Here is a 21,762-nt window from a genome sequence, read left to right as displayed (position 1 = left end):
ATATAATTTTTAATCAAAGTTTTCAGCACAGAGAAGGTTAGTTTCGAAAGCAGTAGCTAACTTTTACTGGTTTTGAGGAGTCACTCATAATAACTATCTCTTTGATGTGATATAAAACACATAGGTAAATGTAATATCTTAACACCCCAGGCATTTGTCCTTGAAGAGAAGCATGAATCCTCAAATCTTATTTTTTTGGGTATATTTAATGAATAATAATCCTCAAAGTTGAATCAGCCTGGGTTTTTATGTGGAGCACTATATTTATTAACCATTTGATGTTATGGTATTGCTACACTTCACACTTTCAGAAAATTCAAGTGTGGACAAGGAGTAAAATATTCATCAACATTAACTGTTCAGATAGTCAAAAATGCCTTTATGAAACCACTAGGGTGGGCAGGTCATTCCATCGAACTGTATTAGAACATAACATATAAAATAGGAGCAGGCCCCTTGAGCTTGCTCCGCCATTTAATAAGATCATGGCTGATCTTCTACCACTTTCGTGCCCTATCCCCACATAAAAATCTATTGATCTCAGTCTTGAATATACTCAAAAGACTCAGCATCCACAGACCTCTGGGCTAGAGAATTCCAAAGATTCACAACCCTCTGAGTGAAGGAACGTTTCCTCATCTCAGTCCTAAATGGGCAAACCCTTATCCTGAGAGTGTGGCCCCTGGTTCTAGACTCTCCAGCCAGGGGAAACATCCACTCAGCACCTAAGTATTCAAGTGTGAAGTAACTGAAAAAAAAATCTCACCGAATGACCACCACATGATAGAGGCTGGTGTGGGCCCGTTTCCGCTCGCAGAATGGGGCTAATCATGTGGGCAGAACGAGACAGTAAAGTTGATCAGTCGCCCTCACTCTCATGATTTAGGCGAGTTCCAGCGCTGGCCCTTGTTGTTCATTGGCAGCTCACTTAATCAGGGGCTTGAATATCAAGTGTTCCTGATGATATTTAAAGGCAGCCTGCACCTGAGCACAAGAATGTCTGACACGTCTTATCCTATCCCCCACCAACCACACCTCACGCCCCCACCAGCCTTGGCAAAAGGCCTGCAAATATCTAAAAATTAATTTTGAAGTGCGACATCAGTTGAAACAATATTTGCTCCCCCGCCTCCCGCCCATGCTGCTACATACCTTTAAGAGCACACGTCCTTTTGATGCGAAGCTGCTGACTGGACCTGCCATACATGTGCTCCCTGAACGAGATCAAAGTCACACGGGCGGGACGAATAATTATTCAAATGAGCTGATCACGGATAGTGCGACAAATAAAAATTAATTGTGCCAACGGCGGGAAATAAGCCCCCAAAATCGATCGTCGATCAGAAAAACAGCAATGTGTTAAGGCCGGATCTGCTCAACATCATTGTAAAAGTTCTTTATCATTGGTGTGGCAATCACCCAATTACTGTGATCCTGAAAGAACATTTTCATAATTGAGTAAGATTAAGGCAGAGAAATGCAATTTACTAACTAGCCAGAGGTCAGTAACTTTCCAGTGTGGTGAGCTGAAAGATAAAGCAACTTGTCAGCTTGCAAATAGCCTCAGTTTGTTGTTCGCTGTAAAGTAAATATTTGCAAGCCCCTCGCTGCTGTGCCCTGACCTTCCCAAATAACATTTCCAAGCAGCGCAGAGAGGCACATCATTTAATCTTATGTCTCCAATCCTTCATCGCTTCCTGCTCTGATTTTACTGGATCAAATTCTTAGTGATTTGGTGCAGTTTCTCACTACTCTAATCTAATCTGCTGAATATGTTACTTTTTTAAGGATTAATTTTCTTCGGAGGAAGTTCGCCAACTGCTTTGGTGATTCAGGGGAATTGAAGAAAGGGTGTGCATAAGAACATAAGCAATAAGAACAGAACTAGGCCCTCCGGCCTCTTGAGCAAGCTCCGCCATTCAATAAGGTCATGGCTGATCATCGACCTCAACTCCACTTTCCCACCTGATCTCCATATCCCTTCATTTACTGAAACTCCAAAAATCTATCTATCTCAGCCTTAAATATATTCAGAATCTCAGCATTCACAGCCCTCTGGGGCAGCGAATTCCAAAGATTCACAACCCTCTGAGTGAAGAAATTCTTCCTCATATCTGTCTTAAATGGCCGACCCCTTATCCAGAGACTGTGCCCCTAGTTCTAGACACTCCAGACATGAAATTATCAACAACAACTTGGATTTATATAGCGCCTTTAATATAGTGAAACGTCCTCAGACCTTTCACAGGAGCATTATGACATAAAGATTTGACACCGAGCCGCATAAGTAGAAGTTAGCGCAGGTGACCAAAAACTTGTTCAAAGAGATATGTTTTAAGGAGCATCTTGAAGGAGGAAAGAGAGGTAGAGAGGTGGAGAGGCTTAGGCAGGGAATTCCAGAGCTTGATGCCTAAGTGACAGAAAGCACGGCCACCAATGGTTGAGCGATTATAATCAGGGATGCTCAGGAGGGCAGAATTAGAGGAGCGCAGACATCTCGGGCGGGTAGTGGGGCTGGATGAGACTACAGAGATAGGGAGGGGCGAAGCCATGGAGGGATTTGAAAATAAGGTTGAGAATTTTGAAATCGAGGCGTTGTATAACCGGGAGCAAATGTAGGTCAGTTAGCACAGGGGTGATGGGTGAGTGGGGCTTGGTGCGAGTTATGACACGGGATGAGTAATTCTTTCAGTTGCTCCAATGCTCACTTTGATAAAGATACAGCCTGATGTGGAACTAGACCATGAAGATTCCTCATCTAGTTTACCTCAGCTGTGTCGAAAGTATTGGCACTGGAATTGGTCTCATGGCCTTCCAGCTCGTGGAGGCGAATAATCAGCCAAAAGGTTCTTCGGCCTGATCATTATTTTTAACAGAGGCCTCCTGAATTGGCTACTGCTCTCTAATTTTTTTGGCTGTCCCAGGAAGTAGGAAGAGGAATAATTAGTACATAGTAATGAATTCAGCCGAAGAACAGGGGTTTAGCAGGCATGGGTCTGGCGGCCTTTTCTTGTCCTGGATAAAAAAATAATTTACATAAAAAGAGAGTCTGCCAAAATAATTACCCCCATATGCACGCATTTAAAAGTAGCTTCCCTTTAAATTGATGGTTCGGTGTAAAATATTTGCAATCCCCCATTTCTCTAGCTGCCGGCAACCAGACCAAAGCTGCACTGGGAGCTTTTGCTAATTATACAAATGAGTTCACTTTTCCGAATCGGGCAGGCCAGTCCGTTATAATTTAGCTCAGGCCAGGCATTCAACCATTCCCAGGACGGACTTCACTCGTCTTGGAAAATTGGTGGGGCTCCGAGGTATGGCGCTTGAATGAGATACCCTGCACTCGCAGGATCATAACAAAACGTGAGTCGCTGCCTGCAGCACAGGAAGAGAGAAGATTAAAGGATTTCATCAAAAAAGTTACAATGTTTTATTCATGCTGTGTCAACGATCAGAACAGATTCCATTATCGCTAAAAGTTGCGACACAGGTTCGCAAGGCCATAAAAAAAAAGCAAACCAAGCACTAGGGTTTATTTCTAGAGGTATAGAATTGAAAATTAGGGAAGTTATGCTTGATTTGTGTAGAACCTTTGGTTAGACCACACTTAGAGTACAGTTCTGGTCACCATATTATAAAAAGGATACAGAGGCACTGGAGAGAGTACAGAGAAGATTTACAAGGATGATACCAGAAATGCGAGGGTATACATATCAGGAAAGGGTGAACAGGCTGGGTCTCTTTTCTCTTGAAAAAGGAAGGCAGAGGACTGACCTATAGAGGTCTTTAAAAAGTTTGAAGGTTTTGATAGAGTGGATACAGACAGCATGTTTCGACTTGTGGGGAGGAGCATAACTAGCGGCCATCAAAAAAAGATAGTCACCAAGAAATCCAATAGGGAATTCAGAAGAAAATTCTTTACCCAAAGAGTGGTGAGAATGTGGAACTTGCTACCACATGAAGTGGTTGAAGCGAATAGTATAGATGCATTTAAGGGGAGGCTAGACAAGCATATGAGGGAGAAGGGAATAGAGGGTTATGCTGATAGATTTAAATGAGGAAAGACGGGAGGAGACTCGAGTGGAGCATAAATGCCGGCCTGGACTGGTTGGGCCGAATGGCCTGTTTCTGTACCTTATATCCTATGTAATCCTATCCTATGTAAGAAGTTCCAATGCCTGCACTGGACTGAAAATAAGTGATGTGGCTGCTACTGAGGAACAATGTGGTTACTTTTTTGAGTGATACTACAGGCCTATTTGTGCATATATTAGCAACAGCAACAACAATAACTTCTATTTAGTTAGCACCTTTAATGCAAAAAAAATGTCCCGAAGTGCTTAAGTGATGTAAAATGTACATTTTAAGAAAATATCTCAGTTGCTATTAAATCACTGAGAATCTTACTTTCTATGTAAATTGACACAGCTGCAAATGGAGTCATCGGGATTCAGGAAAAAATTACATAGGATTACATAGGATATACGGGACAGAAACAGACCATTCGGCCCAATTTGATGTCATTCTCAAATTTCAAAATTGTGTTCATGATTCCGAAGTCAATATAAATTAAATGTCAGATTAATTCCTTTCCTTTTGTAACTAAACCATTCTTTAGTGTCAGCCATTACTCAGTCAATAGCACTTTCGCCTCTGAGACAGAAGGTTGTGGGTTCGAGTCCATAACGATTTTGGTTATGGTAAACCTCTGACTCCTCTAAAGGTGCTCGCATGGCGCTGTGCATACAGTCTATTGCACCCTGGACCTTGGGGACGTTTGCTATTCTCGAGAACCCCAAAGCCTTCTCACTCCATGCCTCCCTGATCACAGGGAAGTTCATAAATCCATCCTATGTGCGTAAAGGGCTTTAGTCACCTGTCGAATGCTGCAATGTGTGCCGTGCTGAAAGATGCAGCAAATGTTGCCAGCTAAAGCCTGAAAGGAGCCCGATGCATTGAAGGAAAATACTGCAGTAACCTTAACCTCAATGGGCAGTGTGGATCTGATGGTGTTGGTAGGCAGCAGATCTCCCTTAACTAACTGGCATATCTCACTGATGACCTCCTTTCGGAAGCGCAGCATTCTAACGCACATTGTATCGCACAGGTACAGCTGTTCCCTGTAAATGCATTTGGTGTAAGGTCTCCTCCTCCTCAGCAGTCTTCCACTTCTTTGATTGGGCAATGAACCTTCTCTCATCTCTATTCTGCAGCATGAGTAGTCATCAATACTGGTTGAGAAATTATAGGCCCCATCATTATAAATGCCCCAATCAGTCTTCAAAACTTTTGAATTGTCCTCAACAAACACAATATAAACTCAAAATTGACTACAATGTACTCAGATGATTGTCAAGATTTTAAAGCACCCTTAAAATCACTCACAAATTACTTCAATGCTCCCAACAATTTTAAGCAGCCTTTTCTTCAACTTCATCCGATTGACAACATGGCATCCATACCGTTGTCAGGTCAGGTGAGTGCAACTTTTTCTGAGCATCTTTTTGGCCGGGCGATAATTTGGGCGGTATAAGGGCGATTGCTGAAAGTAGCGCTCGGCGATAATTTGGGCGGTATTTGGGCAGTAGTTTCCATTATAAACAGTCTTCTGGGCGGTACATGAGTGGTGACGTTGGATTTTTGAAAGAAACAATGGGCAGGCATTTTCACTCATTCCCGGTGATAATTGAATACCGAATGTACCGCCTGCGATAAATGGGTGGTAAACGGGCGGTAGTTTCCATTTATAATAAAATATGGGCAGTCAAGAGCATCTCGGCGATAATATGGGTGGTAAATGGGTGGTAAATGGACGAATGGGTGCCGAAAGTCTAGCCCTTTAAAAACAAATGGGTTATCCTCTTTGCTAAAATAATGGCGAGAGAATCCCAGCAAAATGGATTAAGTGTTGGCATACTGTAAGAATGTGAAGAGTTAATACGCTATTGCAATTGTCCATTTCTGTGGAGAATCTGAAATAAACTAGCCTGCAGCTTGCATCCTGCCATAAGGAGAGCTATTGTGAAACATATGTCATGCGAGGTCAAGAGGACACAAGGGGCAATGGGGCATGTTCAGTGCAAGATGTTGGTCAGAGATTAAGACGTGCCTCTGTGCAGACTTGCTGGATAAGCAAAGACCACAGGTTAACCTGGCATGGACAAAAATGATTGGACTCATTGGGTCAGATGTTCGGAACTTTAAAGGATAAAAGTAGAGGAATTGTGAACAATCAGACGCAGAAGTAGACGACCCAAGAAGGATATTGAGCTCATATAAGCGATGTAAATGCTGGCAGGAGTCTAATGCCTACCGGTCTATAGTCGGTGAGAGTAGATGTAAATGTTGGCTGGAGCCTAACACTCGCCCGACTAGAACATCAAGCAACAGCGGACGTTGCTCTGTCCAGTGAATGAACGGGTAATAACCATTCAGAATTGTAAAATACATGCCGTGAGATACTAAACCATAGGGATCTCTGCTGTGTACTAATAAAAGATTTACTCTAACCAATTGGTATCAAGTCTTATTCCTTAGAACTGGTATCCCAAAGCATTATTTAAAAGCTTTAGGCTGCTGCTATACTGCAGCTGATTCTGGTGGAAAGCCAATGGTCCTTTGATATGACATCCTTGATATAGCACTGATAACAGAACTCTGTGCATGGATGCTTCAACATATAGGTAGAGTTCTGCTTCTTGGTATAATAATTTTTAATGTTAAGAATACAGTTGCAGGTATTATATCAAAATTAAAAATATTCTTTCAAAACGCTGTAAGTTCCCAGAATCTCAAAAAGACACACTCGATTGGATTTATACTACATAATGGTGCTGAAATTCCAGCCTCCTTAGGTCCATATGGAGTGTGTATGGACCTGGGAAGGCATCAGAAAATCCGTTTTTTGGCGTGCATTGCTCATGTGCTGAAAACCGGCTTTTCTGATCTGTCAAGTTTCTGGCTTGACAGATGGCCGCATCTCAGGGAGAAGGACATTCCCACGACAGAGGTTGGGCTATTTGCCCGTCTCTTGCCCTACGAATGTCCTTAAAACTCTTGCGCCTGGTAAAAGCAGGTGCATAGCCTACATAGCATAAGAGTTTAAAAACGTATCAAAAACATATTAAAATAAAACTTAAAGATACATATTTATGTAAAAACCCTGCCCACTCAGGTAATTTTATTTTAAACCATAATTAAAACTTTTTTTAAAAATCGGCAAACATTTTTTTTCAAAAACATTTCTATCAACTTTAATTTCTATAATGTATTTATGTGAGGTGTTTTTTAATGTTTTATGTAGTGTTTGGGTGTTTAGGGATGTTGCTTATTCATAGTAATAGGGGTTTCAGACGTACAAAATTCTTATTACTATGAATGAGAAAATAGTTTACCGTGATTGCGTGTCCAGGCCCACGTGACTCCTACGGACATCCTAATATGAATGCGCTCCGTTGCGCAAGAAGAGGAGGCCTCGCGTCCAGGATCTCTGGCGAGCATTCAACCAAAAGCTAAGTGTGCATCTTTTCTCCTAGTTTTAGTCGAACGCCTGCGGGAAGAAGAATCCGGGATTTCAGGGATATTATTTGAAGCTCCTACCACTCCCAATGTAGGCAACACATCCCCTACAATGGCTCTCCGCACAACCTCACAAGATCACTTTGGGAATTCCCAACGTTCCATCCTCAACTCCTACCTATTTCCCTGTCCACATACGTCCCTTCAGAAAAAACATAACACCCAACTCAACTCTTGTGCACCACTGTGCTGTGGGACTGCTTTTCCAAACTTTGATTGTGGATCTACCAAAACTTTGTCCAATTTGACATCAAACCCATGTTGTTCAGTTCCCATCAAACTCCATTCTCTAGACATGGCCCTCGGCTGTGTCTGTTCTATTTCCTGCACTTTCCCGCACAACCCTACGAGATGTCTGTGCTTCTCTAATTCTGCTCTCTTGAGTCTCCCTGATTATAATCGCTCAACCATTGGTGGCCATGCCTTCAGCTGCCTGGGCCCTAAGCTCTGGAATTCCCTCCCTAAACCTCTCTGCCTCTCTACCTTTCGTTCCTTCGATAAGTCGCTCCTTAAAACCTACTTCTTTAAGCAAGCTTTTGGTCATCTGCTCTAATTTCTTCTGTGGTTCGGTGTCAAATTTATCTTTTTTGTCTTATATCACTACTCTGAAGCGCTTTGGGATGTTTTGCTATGTTAAAGGCGCTATATAAATTAAAGTTGTTGTTGTTGTTGCTGTTGTTCTGCTATCACCCCTTCCCCTCCTTCCCAGAACCAGGATAGGGTTCCCCTTGTCCTCACCTTTCACCCGACTAGCATCCACATTCAACGGATCATCCTCCGTCATTTTCACCAACTCCAGTAGGATTCCACCACCAAACACATCTTCCCCTTCCCTTTCAGCATTCCGAAGGGATCGCTCTCAGTCCAACACCCTGGTCCACTCCTCAATCACCGCCAACACCCCTTCGCCTTCCCACAGCACCTTCCCTTGCAAGGAGATGGAACACCTGCCCTTTTATCTTCTTCCTTCTCGACATCCAGGGCCCCAAATATTCCTACCAGGTGAAACAGCGATTTACTTGTACTTCTTGCAATTTAGTATACTGTATTCACTGCTCACGATGTGGTCTCCTCTACATTGGGGAGACCAAATGCAGATTGGGTGACCACTTTGCGGAACACCTCTGTTTTATCCGTAAATGTGACCCTAAGCTTTCGGTCGCCTGTGACTTTAATTCTCCGCTCCACTCCCACTCTAATCTCTCCGTCCTCGGGCTGTTACACTGTTGCAACGAAGCTCAACGTAAGCTCAAGAAATGGCACCTCATCATTCGATTAGGCACTTTACAGCCTTCTGGACCCAAGGTTCAATCATTTCAAACTTCTGCCCCTATATTTTTTTCTCTTACATGGCAGTTTTTGATGATTCAGCCATTTCCATTTAACCTCATCGAGACTCATCTTTTGTTTCTTAACTTGTCCCATTACCATCTCCTTTTGCCTTGCAGCATCACCCCTTTTGTCTTTTAATCACTTCTGCCACCCACCATATCACAGACCTTCCGTTTTGTTCGATTTTCCCCTGCCCCCTTTACCTGCTCCTACAATTGCTTAAAAACCTGTTACATCTCAAACTTTTCCCAGTTCTGACGGAGGGTCATAGACCTGAAACATAGGCAGTGATTTCGCCGACCTCGGCAGGTCCAGTGCAGCCGGGAAAGGTGGCGCGATCTTGCTGCTGGCTCCAGCCCGCTCTGTAGAAAGAATTTTCAATTGATTGGGCTTGTTAAGGCTGCCCAGCAGGTTTCCCGGGCCAATTGAAGGAAGCGGGCCTGACGACATCATCAGCCTGTTTCCTTAAAGGGACCATGTCCAAGTTTACTTTGACAGTTGTGCTGTCAGTGTTCTACAGCATTGAGGTGCTGCAAACACTGACCAGCACCACACAGAGGTGCACGGCTGCACTCAGGCTCTCCCATGACTCTCTCCATATGCTTAAGTCTGGAGTCAAAGCACACAGGGAGGTTCTCTTCCCTTCTAATGGGCAGACGAGACCTCCCCGGGAGGTCAACACAGTCTGGATGCACATTGCACAGAAGGGCACAAGCAGTGATGTCATCAGAAGGACCAGGCTACATTGATGCAAACCTTTCAATGATCTCAGTAGATCACAAAACATTACTGCAAATCCACACTCAACCTCATCCTGCTATGCCACTCATAGAAACATAGAAACATAGAAGATAGGTGCAGGAGTAGGCCATTCGGCCCTTCTAGCCTGCACCGCCATTCAATGAGTTCATGGCTGAACATGCAACTTCAGGACCCCATTCCTGCTTTCTCGCCATACCCCTTGATCCCCCTAGTAGTAAGGACTTCATCTAACTCCTTTTTGAATATATTTAGTGAATTGGCCTCAACAACTTTCTGTGGTAGAGAATTCCACAGGTTCACCACTCTCTGGGTGAAGAAGTTTCTTCTCATCTCGGTCCTAAATGGCTTACCCCTTATCCTTAGACTGTGTCCCCTGCTTCTGGACTTCCCCAACATTGGGAACATTCTTCCTGCATCTAACCTGTCGAACCCCGTCAGAATTTTAAACGTTTCTATGAGTTCCCCTCTCATTCTTCAGAACTCCAGTGAATACAAGCCCAGTTGATCCAGTCTTTCTTGATAGGTCAGTCCCGCCATCCCGTGAATCAGTCTGGTGAACCTTCGCTGCACTCCCTCAATAGCAAGAATGTCCTTCCTCAGCTTAGGAGACCAAAACTGTACACAATACTCCAGGTGTGGCCTCACCAAGGCCCTGTACAACTGTAGCAACACCTCCCTGCCCCTGTACTCAAATCCCCTCGATATGAAGGCCAACATATCATTTGCTTTCTTAACCGCCTGCTGTACCTGCATGCTAACCTTCAATGACTGATGTACCATGACACCCAGGTCTCGTTGCACCTCCCCTTTTCCTAATATGTCACCATTCAGATAATAGTCTGTCTCTCTGTTTTTACCACCAAATTGGATAATCTCACATTTATCCACATTATACTTCATCTGCCATGCATTTGCCCACTCATCTAACCTATCCAAGTCACTCTGCAGCCTCTTAGCGTCCTCCTCGCAGCTCACACTGCCACCCAACTTAGTGTCATCTGCAAATTTGGAGATACTACATTTAATCCCCTCGTCTAAATCATTAATGTACAGTGTAAACAGCTGGGGCCCCAGCACAGAACCTTGCGGTACCGCACTAGTCACTGCCTGCCATTCTGAAAAGTCCCCATTTACTCCTACTCTTTGCTTCCTGTCTGACAACCAGTTCTCAATCCATGTCAGCACACTACCCCCAATCCCATGTGCTTTAACTTTGCACATTAATCTCTTGTGTGGGACCTTGTCGAAAGCCTTCTGAAAGTCCAAATATACCACATCAACTGGTTCTCCCTTGTCCACTTTACTGGAAACATCCTCAAAAAATTTCAGAAGATTTGTCAAGCATGATTTCCCTTTCACAAATCCATGCTGACTTGGACCTATCATGTCATCTCTTTCCAAATGCACTGCTATGACATCCTTAATAATTGATTCCATCATTTTACCCACTACCGATGTCAGGCTGACCGGTCTATAATTCCCTGTTTTCTCTCTCCCTCCTTTTTTAAAAAGTGGGATTACATTGGCTACCCTCCACTCCATAGGAACTGATTCAGAGTCAATGGAATGTTGGAAAATGACTGTCCATGCATCCGCTATTTCCAAGGCCACCTCCTTAAGTACTCTGGGATGCAGTCCATCAGGCCCTGGGGATTTATCGGCCTTCAATCCCATCAATTTCCCCAACACAATTTCCCGACTAATAAGGATTTCCCTCAGTTCCTCCTCCTTACTAGACCCTCTGACCCCTTTTATATCCAGAAGGTTTGTGTCCTCCTCAGTGAATACCGAACCAAAGTACTTGTTTAATTGGTCTGCCATTTCTTTGTTCCCCGTTATGACTTCCCCTGATTCTGACTGCAGGGGACCTACGTTTGTCTTTACTAACCTTTTTCTCTTTACATATCTATCAAAACTTTTGCAATCCGTCTTAATGTTCCCTGCAAGCTTCTTCTCGTACTCCATTTTCCCTGCCCTAATCAAACCCTTTGTCCTCCTCTGCTGAGTTCTAAATTTCTCCCAGTCCCCGGGTTCGCTGCTATTTCTGGCCAATTTGTATGCCACTTCCTTGGCTTTAATGCTATCCCTGATTTCCATTGATAGCCATGGTTGAGCCACCTTCCCTTTTTTATTTTTACACCAGACAGGAATGTATAATTGTTGTAGTTCATCCATGCGGTCTCTAAATGTCTGCCATTGCCCATCCACAGTCTCATCATATCCCCATCACTCTGTCTTCCCTACTCTACTCCTGCACATCCTTACTCACACCAATTTACCTTGCACCTCCACCCATCCCTCGCACTTGATCTATATTATCACTTCACCCTCTCACTAGCCACCCCTCAACTCACCCTCATCCTAGTCCAATCATGCCAACTAATAACACAAGGGTAGGGACATGGGTGTTTTTGACAATGTTCATGTAAAGTTTCTATTAATGTGCTGTCAAACATTGAAACATTTATTTTCAACACTTTTCCTTCTTGAACAGACTTGTGTTTACCTTTGGCTTAGTGACTTGCAGTGAATGGTGAGACATAACAGTACCACCCCCAATGGCGATGAGTGTGAAAGAAATGGCTTGGGCATTGTAGGGATGCTTTATGGTGTTGGTATGGGGTGGTACCAACCTGGCGCATCATGTGGCAGGCAGGGTGTACTGCATCAAGTGAAGTAAGTCTGGCCATGGTGAGGCCATCCCTGGCAGCAATGTGGTCATGTGTTGATGTTTAGTGTCCTGTGCAGCATCAGGTGATTGCGGAGAAGGTTGGTGTTGTTTTTGGTGCTGCTGGTGTGTCTGGTGTTGCTGGTGGTGGATGATTGTGGTGGGATTCTGAAGACCAAGGTGAGATAGTTTCAAGGGCACTGAAGCTGATGGAATAGATGGCAGGTGAACTTGAGATGACAGAAGCGATCTGTCAAAGGTGAGAGAGGTTGTTCCAATGAGGTGACACTGGATAGAGTGATTACCCCAAACACTTGCAACCTGCATAAAGTTCAATGTGCCTTCCAAATGTAGTAAGCAACAGCTTTTGTAGCACAATAATTTTAAGTTTAACAGCTGACCCACCACTGATCCTGTCCTCTGAGCGCCTGCAAAATTGTGGCTATTAACTCTATTTCTCTCTGCACAGATGCTGTCTGACTTGCTGAGTATTTCCAGCATTTAATTTTTTTATTCCGTTTCCTAGACCCTGATTGTACCTTACTCCCTTGCTGCTCGCTCATGCTGAATCAACGATGTATATCTTAAGTGCCTCTGATCTGAGCTTCAAGCTCCATATCCTTTCCATCAACGAGTCAAGTTGTTTCCACTTTGTCAACATCACCCACCTTTGCCCCTACCTTTTTTGTCACTGTTGTGTCCATACTCTATTTATCTGTTACAGCTCATTGGACGGGCATTAGGACCCTGCAGGAGCTGTTCACAGTTGCTGTATTCATTCTGGTTCATGCCGGTTTGCGACTCCATTTTGGGTTGTATAAAAGCACAGTTTAGTTAAGTTACATTTCTCCTGGCTCAGTTTGTCAGTTATTTATGTGCACACGACAGTCACCACTGTTGAAATGCTCATTCATCCCTTAATCATCTCTGGACTCAACTTTTGCAACAATCTCAAAGCCAGGCTCCCGAGCCCTGCCTGTATCCTGTCCCACTCTAAATGCTACTCTCCTATTACCTCCGTCCTCAGCACAGTATAAATGTGAGTTGATATTGTTCGACACTTCTTCAATGTACTTGAGCTTCACCTGACACCTGAGTTACACTGTTACAATGCAGAGTTAAAAACCACTCTGATTTGACACAAAAGTGACAGTAGAGCTGCACCCTTTGTACTGGTATCTCTCAGAATTTATATTGCTCTGTAAAGTTTCCCAATTATCTCTCGCTCATCATTCTCACTGGTATCAACTGCATATTTCTCGAATTCAGGATTGACTGCTCCCTGTATTTCTCGACATACAGACCCCACACTCCAACTTGCTGGTGTTTTATTTCTGTTCTGGTGACTTCTAAATCCCCCCATGAGTTTCTGTATGCCTTATTGTCAGATTTAATATTTCCAGTGTCTAGAAGCTCCCAGATTGCCTCTCCCTCTGTCACCATCTTGTGCTCTCCAGTGTGATGCCATTACTGCTACCTGCGAGGGAACATCAGCAGCAGGTCGGGGCCATAAAAGGAGCGGCGAGCAGCGGCCATGGGCAGCATGGAGGCATACCATTGCAAGGTACAGTACGAGCTGGTGCAGGAGGGCGACGGCTGTGAAGAGTGATGTCATCAAGGTCCAGGTCGGTGATTGGAGCGTGGGCAGATACAGCAGAAGCAGCGAGTGACTGTAGAGGGACGTGATCGGGGCTCAGGAGAGGCATGAATTCGGGGCCAGGGGCCCAGAGGCAGCATGGGCCAGCCCACACTGCGACACGTGTACTCACTAGGTCCGTGCAGCAGAGCTGGTCTCCAGTTGTCTTGGGTAATCCTTGCCACTGGACCAAGACCTAGCTCTGTCAAGCCCGTGTGGTGACTGGTGTGCAACGGCCACCACACATTAAAAAGAATCACGCACAGGTATCTTCCACCCTTCAGGATATAGTTTGGGTCCTTCACTGAAACGCCTGTGAACTCGTCCTTTTTTTGGCATGGAAGCAAATCATCCTCATTTCGAGGGACTGCCTATGATGATGATTTTCCAAACAGATCAGACTCTGCGCTGAGGATTGGAAAATTGCAAACGTCACTCCATTATTTAAGAGGGGAGGCAAGGAGAAACCATATAACTACAGACCTGACAGTTTAACATCAGTTGTGGGAGGTTACTGGAATCTATCATCAGAGACAGAATGACTGAGCACTGGGACAAGCATCAGCTGATAAGAGGGACAGCTTGGATTTGTGGTGGGCAGATCATGTCTAACTAAACTAGTTGAATCTTTCTTGGCAGTCACTAACAAGGCATATGGGGGAGCATCAATGGATGCTGCATTTATGGATTTCCAGAAGGCATTTGGAGGGTCTGCATAAGAGATTATTAGCAAAAATTAGAGGACAAAATTAAAGGTAACCTTGTGATATGTGTTGGTAATTAGTTGGGAGGTAGGAGACAAAGAGTAGTGATAAAAGGTTTATTCTCACATTGGTAGGACGTGACAAGTGATGTTCCACAAGGATCTAAGAAATAAAGATTTGCATTTATTTAGTACCTTTCATGACCAAAGCACTTTAGAGCCAAATAAGTACTTAAAAAAAAAAATTAATCACTGTTGCAAAGTAAGAAACGAGGCAGCCAATTTACACACAACAAGCTCCCATGAACAGCAAGGTGATAATGACCAGATCATCTGTTTTAATGGTGTTGATTGAGGGATAAATATTGGCCAGGGCACCGGAGGTAACTCCCCTACTCTTCTTTGAAAAAGTGCCATGAGATCTTTTATATCCACCTGAGAGGGCAGACGAGGCCACAGACCTGAGCTAAGAGATACTAAGACCTCAGCTGTTTGCCATATATATATATATTAATAACTTGAATGAAAGAATAGAGAGTTATTTATCCAACTGGGTAAGTTACACTCATCATCATATGCAGTCCCTCGGAACCGAGGAAGACTGGCTTCCACTCCCAAAGTGAGTTCTTTGATGGCTGAATAGTCTGATACAAGAGCCACAGACCCTGTCACAGATGGGACAGACATTCGTCGAGGGAAGGGGTCGGTGGGGCTGGTTTGCTGTTCGTTCCTTCCACTACCTGCGCCTGGCCTCTTCACGCACTTTGCGTTGAGATTCAAAGAGCTCAACGCCCTCCGGGATGCACTTTCTCCACCTCGGGTGGTCTTCGGCCAGGGTCTCCCAGGTGTCAATGGTGATGTCGCATTTTACCAGGGAGGCTTTGAGGGTGTCCTTATAACGTTTCCACTATCCTCCTTTGGCTCGTTTACCATGAAGGAGCTCCACATAAAGCATTTGCTTAGGGAGTCTCGTATCTGGCATGCAAACTATGTGGCCTGTCTAGCGAAGCTGATCGATTGTGGTCAGTGCTTTAATACTGGGGATGTTAGCCTGGTCGAGGACACTGATGTTGGTGCGCCTGTCCTCCCAGAGGATTTGCTGGATCTTGCGGAGACATCGTTGGTGATATATCTCCAGCGACTTGAGGAGCCTTCTATACATCGTCCATGCCTTAGATCCATACAGGAGGACGGGTATTACTACAGCCCTGTAGACCATGAACTTGGCAGTAGATTTGAGTGGTCTTCAAACACTCTTTTCCACAGACGGCCGAAGGCTGCACTGGCCCACTGGAGGCGATGTTGAATCTCCGCATCAATGTCTGCCTTTGTTGATAATAAGCTCCTAAGATATGGGAAATGGTCCACGTTGTCGAGGGCCGCGCCATGAATCTTGATGATTGGAGGGCAGTGCTGTGCGACGGTGACAAGCTTGTGTTAAGCGTAAGGCCCATGCTTTTATATGCCTCAGTGAATACATTGACTATATCCTGGAGTTCAGCCTCTGAATGTGCGCAGACTCAGGCGTCGTCCGCATACTGCAGCTCAACGACAGAGGTTGGGATGATCTTGGACCTGGCCCGGAGGGAGCGAAGGTTAACCAGCTTCCCATTGGTTCTGTAGTTTAGTTCCACTCCAGCGGGTAGCTTGATTATTGTGAGATGGAGCATGGTGGCGAGGAAGATTGAGAAGAGGGTTGGAGCAATGACACAGTCCTGTTTGACCCCGGTCCGGACGTGAATTGAGTCTGTAATGGATCCATTGGTAAGAATCACGGCCTGCATGTCATCGTGAAGCAGGTGAAAGATGTTGACAAACTTTTGGGGTCATCCAAAACAGAGGAGGACACTCCATAGACCCTCACAGTTGACAGTGTCAAAGGCATTTGTAAGATCGAAAAAGGCCAAGTATAAGGGCTGGTGCTGTTCCCTGCATTTTTCCTGCAACTGTCGCACTGCGAAGATCATGTCTGCTGTGCCCCATAGGGGACGAAATCCGCATTGTGATTCCGGGAGGAGCTCCTCGGCCACAGGGAGTTATTTATCCAACTGGGTAAGTTATACTAAGTTAGGAGGCACAGCATGCTGTGTGGATAGGAGCAAGAAATTACAAAGGGACATAACCAGACCAAGTAAGTGGACAACATTATGGCAGATAGCGTTCAATCTGGGAAAGTGTGAGCTTATCGACTTTTACTCGGAGAAAGATGAATGAAAATATTTTCTTAGGGGGAGAAATTCGGTCGTGCCCCATTTGGAATGTAAACGTTTGAAGTTTTGAAAATTTGGAAAATATAGTGGCAGGCGCTAATTATTCTGAACTTCAATAAATTGGGCTTTAGTGCCTCAGGAAGGAAGGGGGACCTCAGTGGGGCGCGAGAAGGTCACTACCACCATTGCGCTACTGAATTTCAGGTGCTTTGCATTCAGTAATAATCCTTCAATCCTTCACACTGGCTCATTCCAGCTCTTAAAGGGAAGGTTGTATCAATGTGCAGCTGCTCATTTTCAGCATTCGTGGATCTGAAGGCGACATGCGAGGAAGTGAATCCCCTGATGGCAATGGCCGAATCAATCCCAATCCCAGGGAGAGAGCTCATCGGTTCACAGACGTCACATTGGAGGCATTGATTCAATGGTTCAAACTGTTCCTGGCAAATGGAAGGAGGCCATTACCTCAGGTCTTCAGGGCAATGTGGAGGGAAGTGGCAGAGGAGCTCTTGGCCAGTAGTGTCGTGCAACACAGACTGACATTGTGTCGTAAAAAATTCAATGTCATCAGTCAGGTGGTCAAGGTGAGTACATGCTTCAACAGGTCCTATATACCAGCATCGGAACCTCTGTCTGTGCACACTGCACAAAACACCACACCCCCACCGCTCACCCGCCAAACATCTGTACCTACTCAAGCTCACATCCACATCATACGCCTTGCCTACAATCACAGCTGGCAATGATGGCAGGCTTATCAATGTCCGAGGGGGAGTGTTTGCTAGTGCTGTTGGGGAGGAGTTAAACTAATATGGCAGAGGGATGGAAACCAATGCAGGGAGACAGAGGGAAAAAAAAGGAGGCAAAAGCAAAAGACAGAAAGGAGATGAGGAAAAGTGGAGGGCAGAGAAACCCAAGGCAAAGAACAAAAAGGGCCATTGTACAGCAAAATTCTAAAAGGACAAAGGGTGTTAAAAAAACAAACCTGAAGGCTTTGTGTCTTAATGCAAGGAGTATCCGCAATAAGGTGGATGAATTAACTGTGCAAATAGATGTTAACAAATATGATGTGATTGGGATTACGGAGACGTGGCTCCAGGATGATCAGGGCTGGGAACGCAACATCCAGGGGTATTCAACATCAGGAAAGATAGAATAAAAGGAAAAGGAGGTGGGGTAGCATTGCTGGTTAAGAAGGAAATTAAGGCAATAGTTCGAAAGGACATTAGCTTGGATGATGTGGAATCTATATGGATAGAGCTGCAGAACACCAAAGGGCAAAAAACGTTAGTGGGAGTTGTGTACAGACCTCCAAACAGTAGTAGTGATGTTGGAGAGGGCATCAAACATGAAATTAGGGGTGTGTGCAATAAAGGTGCAGCAGTTATAATGGGTGACTTTAATATGCACATAGATTGGGCTAACCAAACTGGAAACAATACGGTGGAGGAGGATTTCCTGGAGTGCATAAGGGATGGTTTTCTAGACCAATATGTTGAGGAACCAACTAGGGGGGAGGCCATCTTAGACTGGGTGTTGTGTAATGAGAGAGGATTAATTAGCAATCTCATTGTGCGAGGCCCCTTGGGGAAGAGTGACCATAATATGGCGGAATTCTGCATTAGGATGGAGAATGAAACAGTTAATTCAGAGACCATGTTCCAGAACTTAAAGAAGGGTAACTTTGAAGGTATGAGGCATGAATTGGCTAGGATAGATTGGCGAATAATACTTAAGGGGTTGACTGTGGATGGGCAATGGCAGACATTTAGAGACCGCATGGATGAACTACAACAATTGTACATTCCTGTCTGGCGTAAAAATAAAAAAGGGAAGGTGGCACAACCGTGGCTATCTAGAGAAATCAGGGGTAGTATTAAAGCCAAGGAAGTGGCATACAAATTGGCCAGAAATAGCAGCGAACTCGGGGACTGGGAGAAATTTAGAAATCAGCAGAGGAGGACAAAGGGTTTGATTAGGGCAGGGAAAATGGAGTACGAGAAGAAGCTTGCAGGGAACATTAAGACGGATTGCAAAAGTTTCTATAGATATGTAAAGAGAAAAAGGGTAGTAAAGACAAACGTAGGTCCCCTGCAGTCAGAATCAGGGGAAGTCATAACAGGGAACAAAGAAATGGCGGACCAATTGAACAAGTACTTTGGTTCGGTATTCACTAAGGAGGACACAAACAACCTTCCGGATATAAAAGGGGTTGGAGGGTCTAGTAAGGAGGAGGAACTGAGGGAAATCCTTATTAGTCGGGAAATTGTGTTGGGGAAATTGATGGAATTGAAGGCCAATAAATCCCCAGGACCTGATGGAATGCATCCCAGAGTACTTAAGGAGGTGGCCTTGGAAATAGTGGATGCATTGACAGTCATTTTCCAACATTCCATTAACTCTGGATCAGTTCCTATGGAGTGGAGGGTAGCCAATGTAACCCCACTTTTAAAAAAAGGAGGGAGAGAGAAAACAGGGAATTATAGACCGGTCAGCCTGACATCGGTAGTGGGTAAAATGATGGAATCAATTATTAAGGATGTCATAGCAGTGCATTTGGAAAGGGGTGATATGATAGGTCTAAGTCAGCATCGATTTGTGAAAGGGAAATCATGCTTGACAAATCTTCTGGAATTTTTTGAGGATGTTTCCAGTAGAGGGGACAAGGGAGAACCAGTTGATGTGGTATATTTGGACTTTCAGAAGGCTTTCGACAAGGTCCCACACAAGAGATTAACGTGCAAAGTTAAAGCACGTGGGATTGGGGGTAGTGTGCTGACATGGATTGAGAACTGGTTGTCAGACAGGAAGCAAAGAGTAGGAGTAAATGGGTACTTTTCAGAATGGCAGGCAGTGACTAGTGGGGTACCGCAAGGTTCTGTGCTGGGGCCCCAGCTGTTTACACTGTACATTAATGATTTAGACGAGGGGATTAAATGTAGTATCTCCAAATTTGCAGATGACACTAAGTTGGGTGGCAGTGTGAGCTGCGAGGAGGATGCTATGAGGCTGCAGAGCGACTTGGATAGGTTAGGTGAGTGGGCAAATGCATGGCAGATGAAGTATAATGTGGATAAATGTGAGGTTATCCACTTTGGTGGTAAAAACAGAGAGACAGACTATTATCTGAATGGTGACAGATTTGGAAAAGGGGAGGTGCAAAGAGACCTGGGTGTCATGGTACATCAGTCATTGAAGGTTGGCATGCAGGTACAGCAGGCGGTTAAGAAAGCAAATGGCATGTTGGCCTTCATAGCGAGGGGATTTGAGTATAGGGGCAGGGAGGTGTTGCTACAGTTGTACAGGGCCTTGGTGAGGCCACACCTGGAGTATTGTGTACAGTTTTGGTCTCCTAACCTGAGGAAGGACATTCTTGCTATTGAGGGAGTGCAGCGAAGGTTCACCAGACTGATTCCCGGGATGGCGGGACTGACCTATCAAGAAAGACTGGATCAACTGGGCTTGTATTCACTGGAGTTCTGAAGAATGAGAGGGGACCTCATAGAAACGTTTAAAATTCAGACGGGGTTAGACAGGTTAGATGCAGGAAGAATGTTCCCAATGTTGGGGAAGTCCAGAACCAGGGGACACAGTCTAAGGATAAGGGGTAAGCCATTTAGGACCGAGATGAGGAGGAATTTCTTCACCCAGAGAGTGGTGAACCTGTGGAATTCTCTACCACAGAAAGTTGTTGAGGCCAATTCACTAAATATATTCAAAACGGAGTTAGATGAAGTCCTTACTACTAGGGGGATCAAGGGGTATGGTGAGAAAGCAGGAATGGGGTACTGAAGTTGCATGTTCAGCCATGAACTCATTGAATGGCGGTGCAGACTAGAAGGGCCGAACGGCCTACCCCTGCACCTATTTTCTATGTTTCTATGTTTCTATCTTCCAGACACATAGCTGGACTCTGATTCGCACACATTTGTTTCTTTTGCAGGCCAAAATGGCACACAATAGGAGGGAGCAGCAGAGGACAGGCGGGGCTGATGCTAAACTCCAGCAGCTCTGCGACCTGGATGAACGAGTGCTGCGACTCAATGGGCAACAGGTGATGGGTGCTGTGGCCGCCTTCGACACCAACCCCGCTGGGGGCAACAACGATATTTTCATCCCCTCTCCTTCTCTCATCCCACTTCCCCCTCACACCAGAAGCCTTTCTCACTTTCCAGCTCCTGATGCTGTCTGTGCTCCTTGCTCCATTCCTGCTCCCCTGCCCTCACCTTAACGCGAGTCTTGTGCCTTTATGCTTTCAGATAATCAGCAACCAGATGAGCAGCCTGTCCCTGAGCCACGCAATGAGAATGTGGAAGGATAAGAGGAGGACAAAAGCAGCGCTTCACTGTATCGTTCACCTGCAGGCACCACCTCAGAGACTGGCACTGTGCAATCGTTAGAGGCAAGCTGAGTAGAAGAGTCTATACTGGGTGATGCACTGCAGCAAGACCAAGGGGAAAGTGTACCTCAGGAGCGAGTTCCCCGGGAAGGGTGGTGGGGGGGGCTGTGCGGGGGCGAGGGGGTGGCGAGTTGGCGCATGAGTTCTACTGCACAGAACTCAGATGAGGACCTCGAGGGGGAGGCGTTCACAAGAAGGGTGATGGCCATGCCGACTGGAAATGATCGGCTCCATGGTGCCCGAGAGCCTCTCGGCAATGGTTAGCAGCGTGGAGGAGACCGTCTCCAACATTGCACAGAGCTCTGCGCACATCATTTCCAGTCTGCAGACGCTGGTGGACTCTCAGAGAGACCATGTGGACTCAGATTTCATGAGGCGTGTGCTGGCCGATTTGTAGCAGCTACCATCGCAGCACAGGTGGAAGTCACGCACGCCCTGACTGCTGCCATTGTTGCTGGTTCCACCACAGACCAC

This window comes from Pristiophorus japonicus, chromosome 3 (assembly GCF_044704955.1).
Source record: "Pristiophorus japonicus isolate sPriJap1 chromosome 3, sPriJap1.hap1, whole genome shotgun sequence".
Taxonomy (NCBI): Eukaryota; Metazoa; Chordata; class Chondrichthyes; family Pristiophoridae; genus Pristiophorus; species Pristiophorus japonicus.
Note: the sequence above shows the minus strand (reverse complement) of the source record.